Consider the following 13,391-nt stretch of genomic DNA (forward strand, 5'->3'; position numbering starts at 1 on the left):
GTTCTGGTGTTATGTGAGAGGGAAAAGAGCATCTCTCTATCCCCTCTGTCCATCCCCTGCATGATTTTGTATGTCTCAGTCATGCCCCCCTCAGGCGCCTCTTTTCTAGACTGAAGAGGCCCAAACGTTGTAGCTTTTCCTCATGGGGAAGGTGCCCCAGCCCAGTAATCATTTTTGTTGCTCTCTTTTGCACCTTTTCCATCTTCACTATATCCTTTTTGAAATGCAGCGACCAGAACTGGACACAATACTCCAGGTGTGGCCTTACCATCAATTTGTACAACGGTTACAATATTAACTGTCTTTAATTTAATTTTACACTTTAATTTTATTGCAATTCACTTGTCCAACGTAAGCAGGCTATTAATTAACAAGCTAATATAAACACCAATGAGTTCAGCATATATTTACATTTGTATATTGGTAACAACAACATTTAATAAACATGGACTAAACGCTCATTCTTATCTCTCTTCTGCCTTTGCCCTCTTTCCTGCCACTGTCCCTCTAAATTAATCAAAATTAGTTCACTAGCTAAGACAGTGGCCAGTATCCAAAACTAGGTAAAATGCTGTCAGCTTTTTCTAAACGTTTGTGGAAAGATCTCCTTCTAATAGCTGCTCAGAAATAACAATAGAAAGAAATGTCTATTCACATTCACTTAATATAGGGAGACACAGCTGAGCCAAAAGTTGGACAAAAATGGGTTAAGTGTCATTTCTTTTTTGACGTTTTGTACACAAGTGCAAAAGAGTGTGCATCATGGCAATGGAGAACTTCACCTGAACTTGACTTGGTGAAAATACAAATGCAGTGCCAAAATAATATAATACACTGAAGTTATTTGTCCATTAAATCTGTTGAGGCTCTGTTATACAAGTTTACCATTTGTGCTTGTGCACGAAAAAGAAAACTTGTGCATCAAGCTTGAATTTTTTTCTTAACTATTTTAAAATGATATCTGCTCAACTTATAAAAATGAACGTCTGATAAAAAAGCCATTAATAAAGTGCATGTCAAAACCAACAGTTATTATTGCAAACACTTATGTATTGGTTTTCAATTTAAAATATGCATTTACTGCTTTTCAGTGAAGCAGTCTGCATAGCACAGCAGAAAAACCTATGAGGAAAAAATGGTTCCTTGTCCCAGATGGCAAGAAAGACACAAACCACTGGTAAAAACATAGTGTGGTGAACAGGGACAATTGCTCTCCCCTGTTAAATGTAACAGAATCACTACATAAAAGCTGCGTGTTAGCAAATGGCATTTGTTCACATTTTCCTTATATAGGCTTGTTAGGTGAAGCAGAACTCTGATCTTTTAAAGCACTTGGTAGCCAAATCAAAGCTACAGGTCAAGCACCAACATACATGGTATAAGGTTGCTTAATCAGATGCTAGTTACTATCAGTTTAATGCTAGACGTAAAAGTACGCCTGCACATGGCTCACTCCTAGGTATAAAAGACTCCACTGTACATGGCTTGAAAAGCCGTTGGTTTATCTTCTTACATGCCTAATGCAAGCTAATGCTAACTACCATCCCAGCCTACCATGAAATCTTAGTTGGCTATGCCATGGAAAACATGACAGTAAGTCCATCTAATCCCACCAGCTAGTCCATTTCAAAGAAACATGGCTAGATGCCAGTTCTCTGCACATTTATTTTCCACAAGGCAGGTTGAGAGATGCCACACATTGCTGTCTCTATCTTCTTGCTTCCCATCCAAAAATATTTTTAACCAGAAGATCATACCACAAGAATAGATTTATATACTGCAACTGAGTTTCATTCAAATCAATTTGTATATTGTGATTGCACTGTTCATTTTTTTCCCCTTTGAGGGACAACTTGATCTACCTACCAGTTAAACCTTAACAGTCAGATATTTTAATCAACCAAGTACATTGTCCTAACCAGCGTGTGTGAAGTATTGTATCTTAACATATTAAACTATGCTCTACATGTCAACCTGTATACAACACCATGCAAGTCTAGCAGAATATGATCTGAGGAAATGCTTGACGAACTGAAGTCATTGGGGCTAAATAGGCTTAACTGGCTTGTACCTGGTTTTAGCAGATTCTTATGGAAATATGATGGATCTTAAGGAAACCAATAACACAGGTCTACAAAACTGAGGGTCAGAAAAGTTTCTTCCAAACTTCACGGTGGTTTGATATGAATTTGGGGTGCCGATTCCAAAAATGGCATCCATTTTGCCCTAACACGTCTAGTTTTGGAGATATAGTATAGCCTCATTAGTGAATGGTTCAAGCAGCTTCCTCATGACGATTACACTGATGGAGTTCATGATTTGATGTGAAAGTCGCTCCATTGTTCTGCAGACAGTGGCCACCAGGGTAAATGGCCAGTGGGTATGTGGGATTATAGTGGTCTGCTGAACCTTCTTCATCCTAAGCTGCTGCTATAAAAGTCAGCAGAGAGAAGGAGGATCATAGGCAGTTCAGGGCAGGAAGTAGGTCAAACTGGGGGCAGTTCAACGGCAGGAGTGGGGGATCTAGTGGTAGCAGTTTCAATTCTTTCCCCCTTTTTCCAGCCCAGTATGTTCCCCTACTCTCCTTGGACTTACATCAGCTGGATGAAGTTCTTGGCATAGGTCCAAGGAGACCAACTGAAGGCCAGGCAGCTTATGGGAAGGCAAGTAAAAAAGGATTTCTATTTACCTTTCCTGAGCCATCTGGTCACCTCCCCACAATAGCATGTAGCATGCACTCTGTTGGTGGTGCTGCATGCTATGGGCTGGTAGGTGGTGGAACTGGGCCATTAGTTCACAAGTTACATATTGGTTCCATTCTGGAGGTTTGCCTAAAAGTTGGAATGTACAGAAATCGAAACAATGGGGTCTTGCCTGCTCAGCACTATTGCATGAATGAATCACAACAGAAAGACTATGCCTGTGCGAAAGCGCTGATGTGGTCATCCATAACTCAGACATCTTTAACTCGGACAATCATAACTTGGGGACCCAGTATATTCAAGTGAGTACAAAAAATGTGCATGAACTGACTCATGCATTTGTACTAATTGATCTTATAACCCTAAGTGAAAAGAGAAGGGCTGCAATCCTAAACCAACTTCTTTGAGAATAAGCTCCATTAACACTGTGGGACTTAAATTCAAAAGAGACATGCATAGGATTACACTGAAAATTTTTCTTGCTGTAAACAATCTAAAACATAAAGGAGGAAAAAAGTCAAACAATAAGACTTTGAAACGACTGGATTATTTAATGCTCTTTCAAAACTCTCTTTTGCAGCAAAGAGGAATACATTTTTAAAGTGATAGGAGTACATCTGTGATTTTTTTTTTTTTTAAAGCAGAGGTTAAACAACCCAAGACATGGAATGAGTAGGATGCACGAACCTCACATACAGTGCTGCACCTAAGCTATTTTCAATCAGGTTTGCAGACCACAGTACTGGTAGAGGAGTGTCTGTATATAGTATAGTTTCTGTTACAGAGAAACCTCAGAATTTAACATGTTGCAGCTTCTCACCATCAAAGTATACTCTGGGACAGAAATATCTTTAAGACTACTGTTTGTGTTTACAGTTAGGTACTCCTGGACATTTAGGGAGACCACAAAACTGTGCTCTGCAGCACATACTAATTTTCATATATCTTGTCACGGACCATTGCATACGATTAAATTAAATTAAAATGACAAAATAAGATGTTTTATTTCATTTTTTTTCTTCCAAATGTATTCTTAATTGTTCAGAATCTGCTCCATTAGCATCTTCTCTAAATGTATTATATAACGATGCTACCATTGTTCATGAGAGATAAAACTGTTTTTATGCATCGCTGTTTCGACCATGAAAGGGAAATTTCACTATTCTTTTAAAATATGCCACTCATTTACAGTGAAGAACTTTTTTTTGCATGTAACACAATATCACTATCTATCATTAATAACTCATACTTTTACAATAACTTGTCATATGAATAAATCTATTCTTTTAGTAATGGTTGAAGGTTCAAGAACTCCAGAAACTATTAAGAACCATTTGAAAGGTATTTAAGAATGAATTTTCTTTTTGCATTATTCATATATTAAAACAAAAGTATAGTAACTTTTTAATGCATGGGAGTAATATAAATAAAAAACCAATACATATTTTAAAAACCTGTGTAACTAGTCTCCAGTCTGCTATATTAGCTATTCAGTTAATTAAAATTAGCCAGTAAGCATTGATCAGAGGCAGACTTGATATTCAGTTTGACAAATGTCTGTTGAGCAGCAAAGAATTAATACAGTACATATTATTTATTTATTATTAATGAAGCATTCAAACGTGTCGCCTCTTTGTCTCAGTGCAACTCATCTTGATTCCTGAATACTGTATATGACTCTGTGCTCAAGACAGAAGTTTTAACTGATGGGATAAATTTGCACACATGATCACATGATTGTGTCCTCCTGGCTTTAGTGGATTTTCTGAAAGATTCCGTGTCAGGAGGTGCACTCTGGTCTGTTTTCACAATAGATCAGGCAAGACTGAGGAGGTTGTGAACCCAGCAGCACAGGAAGATTAGTTTGGAAGGGGGTCAGCCTGGCTGGGATCCCCTCCACCCCAGAAAACACATCCCCAGCAAACACACTTAATCTTGTGGATGCTGGGATGGCTGTTGCTGGACTTGCCACCTTCTTCCTCTCCTTCCTTCTGCCCCTGTCTCTCATGTAGTTGGCACAGCACGGGCATGGCACAAGGCAGGGGAGAATGCTCTCTAACCAATTCCACTGAGTTCACACAGGCATAAGGTGAGAAAGGAAGGCCGCAGCTAGGGTGTGTTGGGCTAGGCTTCTGTAACAGACGTTGCCAGATGTGCGGCCCCGCAAGACCCCACACTGGGCTAGGACCATGTGAGGGAAGGTGTCAAATGTGTCAGATCCTACCAAGTCGGCCAGGAGGGGTGAGGTGAATCAAGGAGCTCTGCAGCTGTTTCACAGCCCTGCCACAGCTGTTGTGGTTTGAGCATGGAGAAGCTGACAGCCCAATCCTATGCATATCTACTCAGAAGTAAATCCCATTAGAGTCCCAGGAAAGTGTGGATAGGATTGGCCTGTGATTCCTCTTGACTGCTGCACTAGCAGGGCTGGCTAAGGGGAAATGCTGATGAGATGTTTGCCATTGTTCATTTCCAAAACATTGTGAGGTTGCTGCAGGATGTCCTCTTCACATGTCACTCCTGTCAGAGGCCCCTATCAAGGCTTAAGTCAGCCTGTAGACCACAGACCTCCCTCTGCAGGTCTGTAGGTCTCAGGCCTCCCCCACACAGTAGCACAGGGAATAAGGTCTGCTGGGCCTAAGGCAGCATGCATGCCACAGGCCTCCTTCACATAGTATCACAGAGTTGGCTTGTTTAATCCGGTCTCCAACTCCTTCTGGTAGAGGGTGGGGAGAATTGGGAGAGGGAGAACAGAGTCCTCCTCTTGATAATCAGATAATCTGGGCATATGGGCCCTGGGAGAGTCTGGGTTCAGGCTATTACCACTAGACGACCTGTCCCTCTTGGAACATGGAGTTATGTGGGCCCTCCCTCTGGTTTGACCACAACTTGACATGTTGTGGGGGAGGGGGCACTGGAGGCTCCTGAGGAGCTAGCTGGATAGCGAGGACTGTGCTGGCCGTGACCAAGAGTGTGATGGCTATGAAGCACTGCAGCTGGGCTTCTAGCTCCTCCAAAGCCAAGACTGGCACTGCCTCAACCTGAAGGGCCTGATCAGGATTGTTCCTTGCGGGGCTGGTCATGGCTCGGCCAATGAACACTGCAATCACTCAGCCGCACAGTCGTTCTGAAATGCGCGCCGGACCACAACTGCTCCTGGGTCCCTGTGAGGGGGTGAGGGTTACAGCGCAGGCTCCAGGAGAAGAAAGCTGGTCACTGCTCTGTCTGCACCCTGAGGCTGGGTCCTCAGTGACACGAGCAATCTTTCTCCGTCTCCAGGCCCCACAGAGCTGGAGGTCGGGAAAGTGCAATTCAGGCTGGGAGTCTTCGGCAGTGAGGGCAACCTTTCTCCATTTCCAGGCCCCGTAGAGCAGGAAGTTGGGAAAGCACAATCAGGGCTTTCACGTCCAAACAAAACAGAACCCATCACTCATTGTAGGTGTCTCCCTGTTCTGAGGTGTGAGAGGAGGGCCTAACAGGTCTCATCAATGCTGCTCACTGGTGGGTAAATAGCTCTGCTAGCCTCCCAATGCATCTGCACTGTCGAGAGTCTAATCTGTGTTCATCCTTTCTTTCTCAAGTGCTCTGCAAAGCATGCTGAAAGACCTGCTGGTGCCTAGTGAGGCAAGGTCAGACTGGGGTAACCGGGAGCCCTCTCCTCTCAACGAGATTTCTGTCATCAGACCTTCCTCCCTGAGAGGGAGGAGCTACCCAGCAGTACCACACTGAATCTGCTGTCTAGGGAGTGGCTTGGGCACATTGCTCCTTAAATACTGAAATGACAACCTTTCAAGAACACAGTGGAATAAATACATTTGACTAGGACTTACTGAGTGTATGGCAAGTAGCTTCTGAATAGGAGATGACCTATAAATAATACAAACACTTCTACAATGAGACTTTGTAACGACTGTCTATAAGAAGCTGTCTGTGTACACAAATGGGACCCTAATTTTATGTGCTCAGGTGAATGTAGGTAGATCAGGGGGTGATCTTCCATGTATGTGCATTCAGTATCCATATAACCTGAGCGCTCAGATGGGCGCTGCCTCTGGGAGGCTCAGACAATCCTCCGGAGGGGAGTGGAACATCCCCCCTGTGCAGAGTGTTCAGATTGCATCAAGCACTGCCTGACGACGAGGATTGTGGTCCTGATGTCTGTTGCTCACTGGCGCACGACTGTACTATAGTAACAAAGTACCAAACATCACAGCCAACATGCTGTACCTTAAAAAAAAAAGACTGTTCTTAGGCAGATGGGATGAAGGAGTTTAGAAGAGCTTGGTAAAAGTTAATACAGTACAGGTCATTAGGGAGCTGGGAGGAAGAATTTAGTTGTTTCACAGCTCATAATTCCATAGCTCACAACCAGACTACACATTACTTTAAACTAATGTCAGTAGGCTTTAGTGCTGTGATTTTCAATCTTTGTCATCTCAGGGCACACTGACAAGGTGCTAAAATTGTCAAGGCACACAACCAGTTTTTTGACAATTGACAAGGCACACCACGCTGCTGGTGGGACGCACACATCCCTAGTGACCCTACTAATAAATTATCCTCCCCTAAACTCCTGTGGCACACCTGAAGGCAATTCACGGCACACCAGTTGAAAATCGCCACTTTATTGTTTCCAGGTTAGATTTGTCACAGTATGATTGAACTATCTAGTATAATTTGCCACACTGATTCTGAAGATTGTATGGGGGCTTTCAACATGAATAATGGATGTTTCCTGGAACATCCTGTACTAACCTCCATGCATGGGGAGATGGGCAGCCCAATCCTGAGCTGCCTGGGGTGTACGGACGCGGCAGCACCGAAAATGGCTGCTGCCGCATCCTGCATGCTTTGGACAGCTGCTGCTGGTTCCTCAGGAGAAGGGGACTTTTGTCCCCTTCCCCGGGTAAAGGGAGTAGCTGGATAAAGGGAGTAGTGGGGCTACTTGATTCATCCCTAACTCCTACCACTCTTCTCATTGTAGCTGAATGGGTTTTAACGGCTACTCAAATAATCTCACTCCTCTTATTTAAGGGCACATCTAGGTCTTATTTGTGCAGGCCCATGTTTGCATAAGCAGGTGAATTGGAAAGCAAACCCATTTAATGCAGATCTGTAGGTCTTATTTGTGCAGGCCCATGTTTGCATAAGCAGGTGAATTGGAAAGCAAACCCATTTAATGCAGATCTGTGTTACCAATGTACCCTACGCATTTCATTGTCATCCTCCTTATTCCCTATAATAAGATTATGGTGGGATTGGAGAGTCATAATGCAGGCCTACACCCCTGTACAAGACTGTGGGTGCAATCCTAACCCACTTTCCATCATCGACATAAGGGCAATGCAGCTCCTAGATAAGGAAACAAACATTCCCTTACTTTGAGGAGGACTCCATGAGTGCCACCCAACTGCAAGATGCAGCAAATGTCCCATTGGCACAGCTTCGCCAGTGCTGGAAAGTGGGTTAGGATTTGGGTCTGTGTATTCCAAGTTATGCATTCCTAGTAGACCCCAAAAGAATTACCAAAGATTCATTTAAACACAGTTCCCAACATTAATAAACTAGATTGAGAATTGAAGCCAAATAGCACATTAGTTCCATTTCTTTAAGAATACCTACACTGATGGGGTTTTGCATGGGGAGACGACTCAACAGAATATGCTTGCTTGAGATATTAGTGGATTTCTAATCTATGTTCCACAAATCAAGATCAGTATTTGTGTGCCTAGTTCCCACTTCTAGGTAGTTAAGCATATGTTATTTACAAGAAAAAATGAATAAACTTAACAAGAGGCGGTACTAGCTTATTGAAGTTTTCCACATGCTTTCATAAGATGGTAAAGATGACCCTCCCTGATCCTGAGGGACAAGGAGATAATTTACGTGATCCTTTGAGCCTATAGCAACTATGATTTTTAGTCATTCTGCCACAAGCTACATTTATTGGGGGAAGAACCCACTGCAGTCCACTATACACTATGCACTGATCCATTTTTCACAGACATTGCAGCCCAGCTTTTTGAGCTATTGAGATAGCATACAAAATGACTCAGCTTATGGCCTACAGTTTTCACATGACTGGATTGGCCTAATGGGTTGTTCACAGGTTCAGGACTATTCAGGTACAATAATTGCTAGTCTTAGCTGGGTTACTCTTCAACAAAGGCACAATATGTGCACCATGTGCAAGGTCTGTAAAAATAAACCCAGTAATTTACATGGAACCGTCACTCACAAGAAAATGTGTCTGGGTAGAATATGTGTGAACAACACACAGATTACTGGCTTGTAAAAATAAACCTACGTGTGGTCAAAAGCTGTAAACAGGTTATGTTGTACCCAGGTACAGCTCTCAGTAACCAGGTACACATTTCCATGTGAATGACTGTACCTAGGTTCAGACTGTACCTAGGTTTCCTAAGTACTATGCACCTGCATTGAATGAAATATATACTTAACAATGATGGTAAGATGTACCTGGGTATAATTTAACATGTGAATAGCTGTTTCAGGAACACAGTACTAGTGAGAGCAAACAGAAACAGAGCATGCTGAAACGTAAATGTGTACATATACTAACAGAAATATGATCCTCTTTGCATGGTAATTGGAAATAGAGCCAAACTAGCATGTCGATGAGTAGTGAATGAAACTTGCTTGTTTCGCTGGCAGGTCCTCTCATATATCATAGGACTTTGTAAAACATGATAAAAATTGACTTCCACCCAGAAGCCGTCCCAACAATTTGTGGTGGCAAAAAAGGAACAGCAAGTTGGCCATTGTTTATGTTTATCCAAAATTATAGCAGAAATACTGTGCCACTCCTAGCTGTAAATGGCTCAGTGTAGGAGCAAAAATTACTGGTGAAAAGTAGAAGCCGCAAATCTACCAACTGCGTCATCCATTTTTGTGGTTATGATGATACAAGGGTGTGTTGTTGTTGTCATCGTTGTCATCCCCCCCCTTGGGCTATTCCTGTCTCTCCTGTCAAAATTTGGTAAGCTGACAGAATAATTTTGATCCTTGCATAATAACAGTCTTGGTGTCCATCAAGGGTGTGGAAGGAGAATGAACTCTCTGTGACCTTTTTACTCTTCTTCACTATATAAAAAAGGTCTCTATTTTTTGAGTTGAAATGATATCGACTTTGGGGCCTGCAGCCATTATCCTATGGCATTTAAATAGAGAAATAACCCCACAGTGAGCAGGCAGGAATGATATTTGGCAATTACTTCATATGTTTAAAAAATGATGCTTCATTTTAAAATAATAATTTATAATCAACATTACAAAGGACTTTGAAGGCCTGAAGTGCAGGTTTAGCAAGGTTGTGCTCAACACTGATAGGAAAATTATTTCTATTCTACTAATTCTTTCCCATTCTTAAAATATTTACAATAGTTCCTACCTAGAAAGTGCCCTTATTCTAGCCCATTGTATTTCTGCATGTCTTTGCTAGAAAATATACAAAACAGTTCATTACTATTAGCACAACTCCTACAGTATATAACTTCCCTATAATCTAAAAATCTTCAAATTTGCATCTCCTTTTTAAAAATTTTTTTTCTTTAGGTAAGGCCATCTTTTAACAAAGGCTCTGTTGCATCCAACTTTATGATTACGCTCAGCAGCAGTCATAGGCTGCCACATCCTTGAAGGATTCTCCCTAAACAAATCCTCCTTTGTGTAATGCTTGGATAGGCCCCATTAAAATGAAAGGACCTTTAAAAAGAGCAACCCGGGACACTTCCATCAGCCTGCTGCCATGTTCTTGTAATCGTTCAGCAAAACGCATGGGGACAAGACAATGCTGAGATAGTCTGCAAAGGGAACCATTGTCCTTGACACAAGCAGGCTGAAATGCGCTGTAAGGAAGATGCTCTAAAATTGAAGCTGCAATAAATAACATGCCTCACCCTCACCTCAGGCCAACTGCCATGTCAGTTAAGTTGAAGTATGATGTTCCCTGATTTAGCATCCCCAGTCAAAGAAACTGAACTGGCTTAAAATCTAAGTGTGCTAAACCAGCTGTGTGGTGGATTGGACAGGATGTAATGAAATAGTAGGGCTCTCTAGAACATCACAAAAAGTCCTCATTCTTCTCTCCCTCTCTCTGCTAACTTCTTTCTGTCAGAATAGGAGCAGACTAATAATGGAGCAGAGAGTTAACCAAACTGTTCAAAGCACACTTTGTCAAACCATAAATATCCTAAATTTTCAAATCCAGGCTGGATGATCTCTGCTATGTCACTACAAGAGTAACAGGAGCAGGGATTGCTCAAAGATATGTTAATTAATAGGTGTTCTAAAAACTCACAAATTATAAGGTTCATCAGTATTTGGGATGTCATGTTCTCACATACTCTAAAACAGTTCATTCTCTCTCTCTCTCTCTCTCTCTCTCTGCATGTTAGCTAAATGAATTTCAACCAGAACAACTGCATTTTGTGGTAGTACATGGCATGACAAAAGAACCAAGGGTTGGTCTTGTCACATTGTTTCACTTCACATCTTTTTACTGAGATTTCTGATGCGCCATGGCTTGCCAATAACTGCTATAATTTCATATACATGAATAGCTTCATGTTCAGGATGAATGCTGGACTGCACATTGGATATCAATCCTGTGCTATATTTAAGTGTAGCCATGCTTAAAATAGCAACTAAAAGTACTGCACAATATGAAGTCCAAAGGAAAACACACTACTTTTATCAAATGTATCCTACATGAAGTTACATGTGCACTGCAAAGCAGGTTGTACAAAGCACAGTGATATATGGTGGGGTTGATGTTTTAGCCATACAATATCCAGCCATTTTGGCAAATATAAATAAATGTTTGGAGTGGGGGGGGAGGAACATGTTTACTAGCTAAGCAAAGCTAAAATGTTCATGAGGTAAAGGTCAGAGAATATTTCATTCCCTACTGAGCAAATGGTCAGGAAGCACATTTGTCTCCATTTCCTGTCAAAACAGGAAGAGTGCAACTTCTTCCTCTACACAATGACTTCAGTTTTGCTTCCCACCTCAAGTTCTTACTCCCTCAGGGCCTTCCAAACAAATCCTTCGAAGACAGAAATGATCGTTCCTTTTGCCTGTGTTTGTTCTAGTGTTTGACAATTCACTGACATGGCCTGCTTCTTTCTTAGTCTACTTGTTTGCATGGAATCTTAATAATTCCCTGATGCCATACTCTTTAACAGTTTAGCAGTGCAAACATCACAGCCTTAAACCTAAGGAGCCCTGAAATTTATCACCAAATGTCTGCCTTCAGGTATCTTTCTCAACACAAATAACTATGCCACGAAGGGCACTTTGAGTTAAAGTCAGATGAGCACAAACTGAGACAATAAACTGTCTTATCCCAGACAATAAAATACATATATCTTCTATAAATAGCATCCATTATAACATCCACTGAAATCATCTGGATTTCCCCAAGTAAATGTGTTTAAAGTAGAGGCACAAATACTGGAGCTCTGATTCCAAAGACTGCAGCATGGACTGCAAAGTTAAACACTATTGAGATATTTGTTTCTTAAACCCTATTTCAGGCAGGAAATTATTCCTTAAATTCTCAAGACTGCAATCGCTGCTGCCACCAGCTTGCTGGGGTGTCCTGGGGCACAGTCATACTAAAAAGCAGAGACACCATACACAAATAAAATAAATAATCTTATTAAAATAAATAAGATTCAGTCACAAGGGGTTAACAGACCCCTAAATGAATGGACACAAGCACACCCAGCCTTTGCAGGCTTGGTCTCAATTTGCATAATGTAACCCATGTGAAATAATTTCTGTTTGTAATGACTTGACAATCTAGGGCATGATTCAAACTAGAAGAAACTGTCATATGTGTGAGTGAACTCTAGTTCAGCACCCTCTAGCAGCCACTTAAACATTTTTGCTTAAGTGTAGGGATCTTGAAGTCAGAAACAGAATGTCAAGAGAGTGAACTGCTTATCCACTGACTAATTTTGATCCCATTCTTTTACACAGGCTGATTTGTTTGTCCTATTCACACCTCAGACGGGCACTGATGGCAGGCAGAGATACGGAGCACACTAGATGTGCAGGTGTATGAACTACGAGTTTTGAAGTAGTTCATACGAGTGTATGAACTCGTAGTTTTGACACCCAATTACAGCACAATCCTGATTGAGCTGAATGGGATTTACCCCCTTCTCAGTGTGGTTAGGAATGTAGTCCTAGTCAGTCAATTAATTGATCAAATAAGCACACATCTGTGTATGAACAAACAGTTCTGAAGAAAACAGTTCCTTTTTAGACGGTACTCACATGCATTGCACTCAGCTCCATCTGACAAGAGGCATTTCTGAGTGTGTGGGAGAGAAGAGGAAATGCCCTTCTAAGATGGCAGCTGCCTCCCACAGGCTTTCGAAGTTCGTATATTAAAAACAATGGAAAAATGTTTAAAATCTGCTGCCTGACTAACCAAGAGTCTTTCCCCAGTCAATTAAAAGGTTCTAACTGAGTAATCTACTAAACTAATCAACAGTCCTACTATGAACTCTTCATAGTGCAACTGAAAATATTCAGTCCTACAATAATGATGTCAACAGACATGGGGACAGTGTTTGCACCAATGTTTGTTACAGAGCTCTGTTTCTGGGTCAGTGTCTCAGTTTGATGAGTTGGTCCAGTGTTGCTAAGTAGTTGATCTAT

At 41.5% G+C, this 13,391-nt stretch overlaps 1 protein-coding gene across 8 annotated transcripts in view; it reads right to left on the reverse strand.

Moving 5' to 3' along the window:
* MEF2C (myocyte enhancer factor 2C) overlaps nucleotides 1-13,391 on the reverse strand; it is a 175,464-nt gene that overhangs the window by 91,549 nt on the left and 70,524 nt on the right. The gene's annotated exons all lie outside the window — the stretch shown is intronic.

The sequence above is a fragment of the Tiliqua scincoides genome, chromosome 2 (genome assembly GCF_035046505.1).
Source record: "Tiliqua scincoides isolate rTilSci1 chromosome 2, rTilSci1.hap2, whole genome shotgun sequence".
NCBI classification, from domain to species: Eukaryota; Metazoa; Chordata; class Lepidosauria; order Squamata; family Scincidae; genus Tiliqua; species Tiliqua scincoides.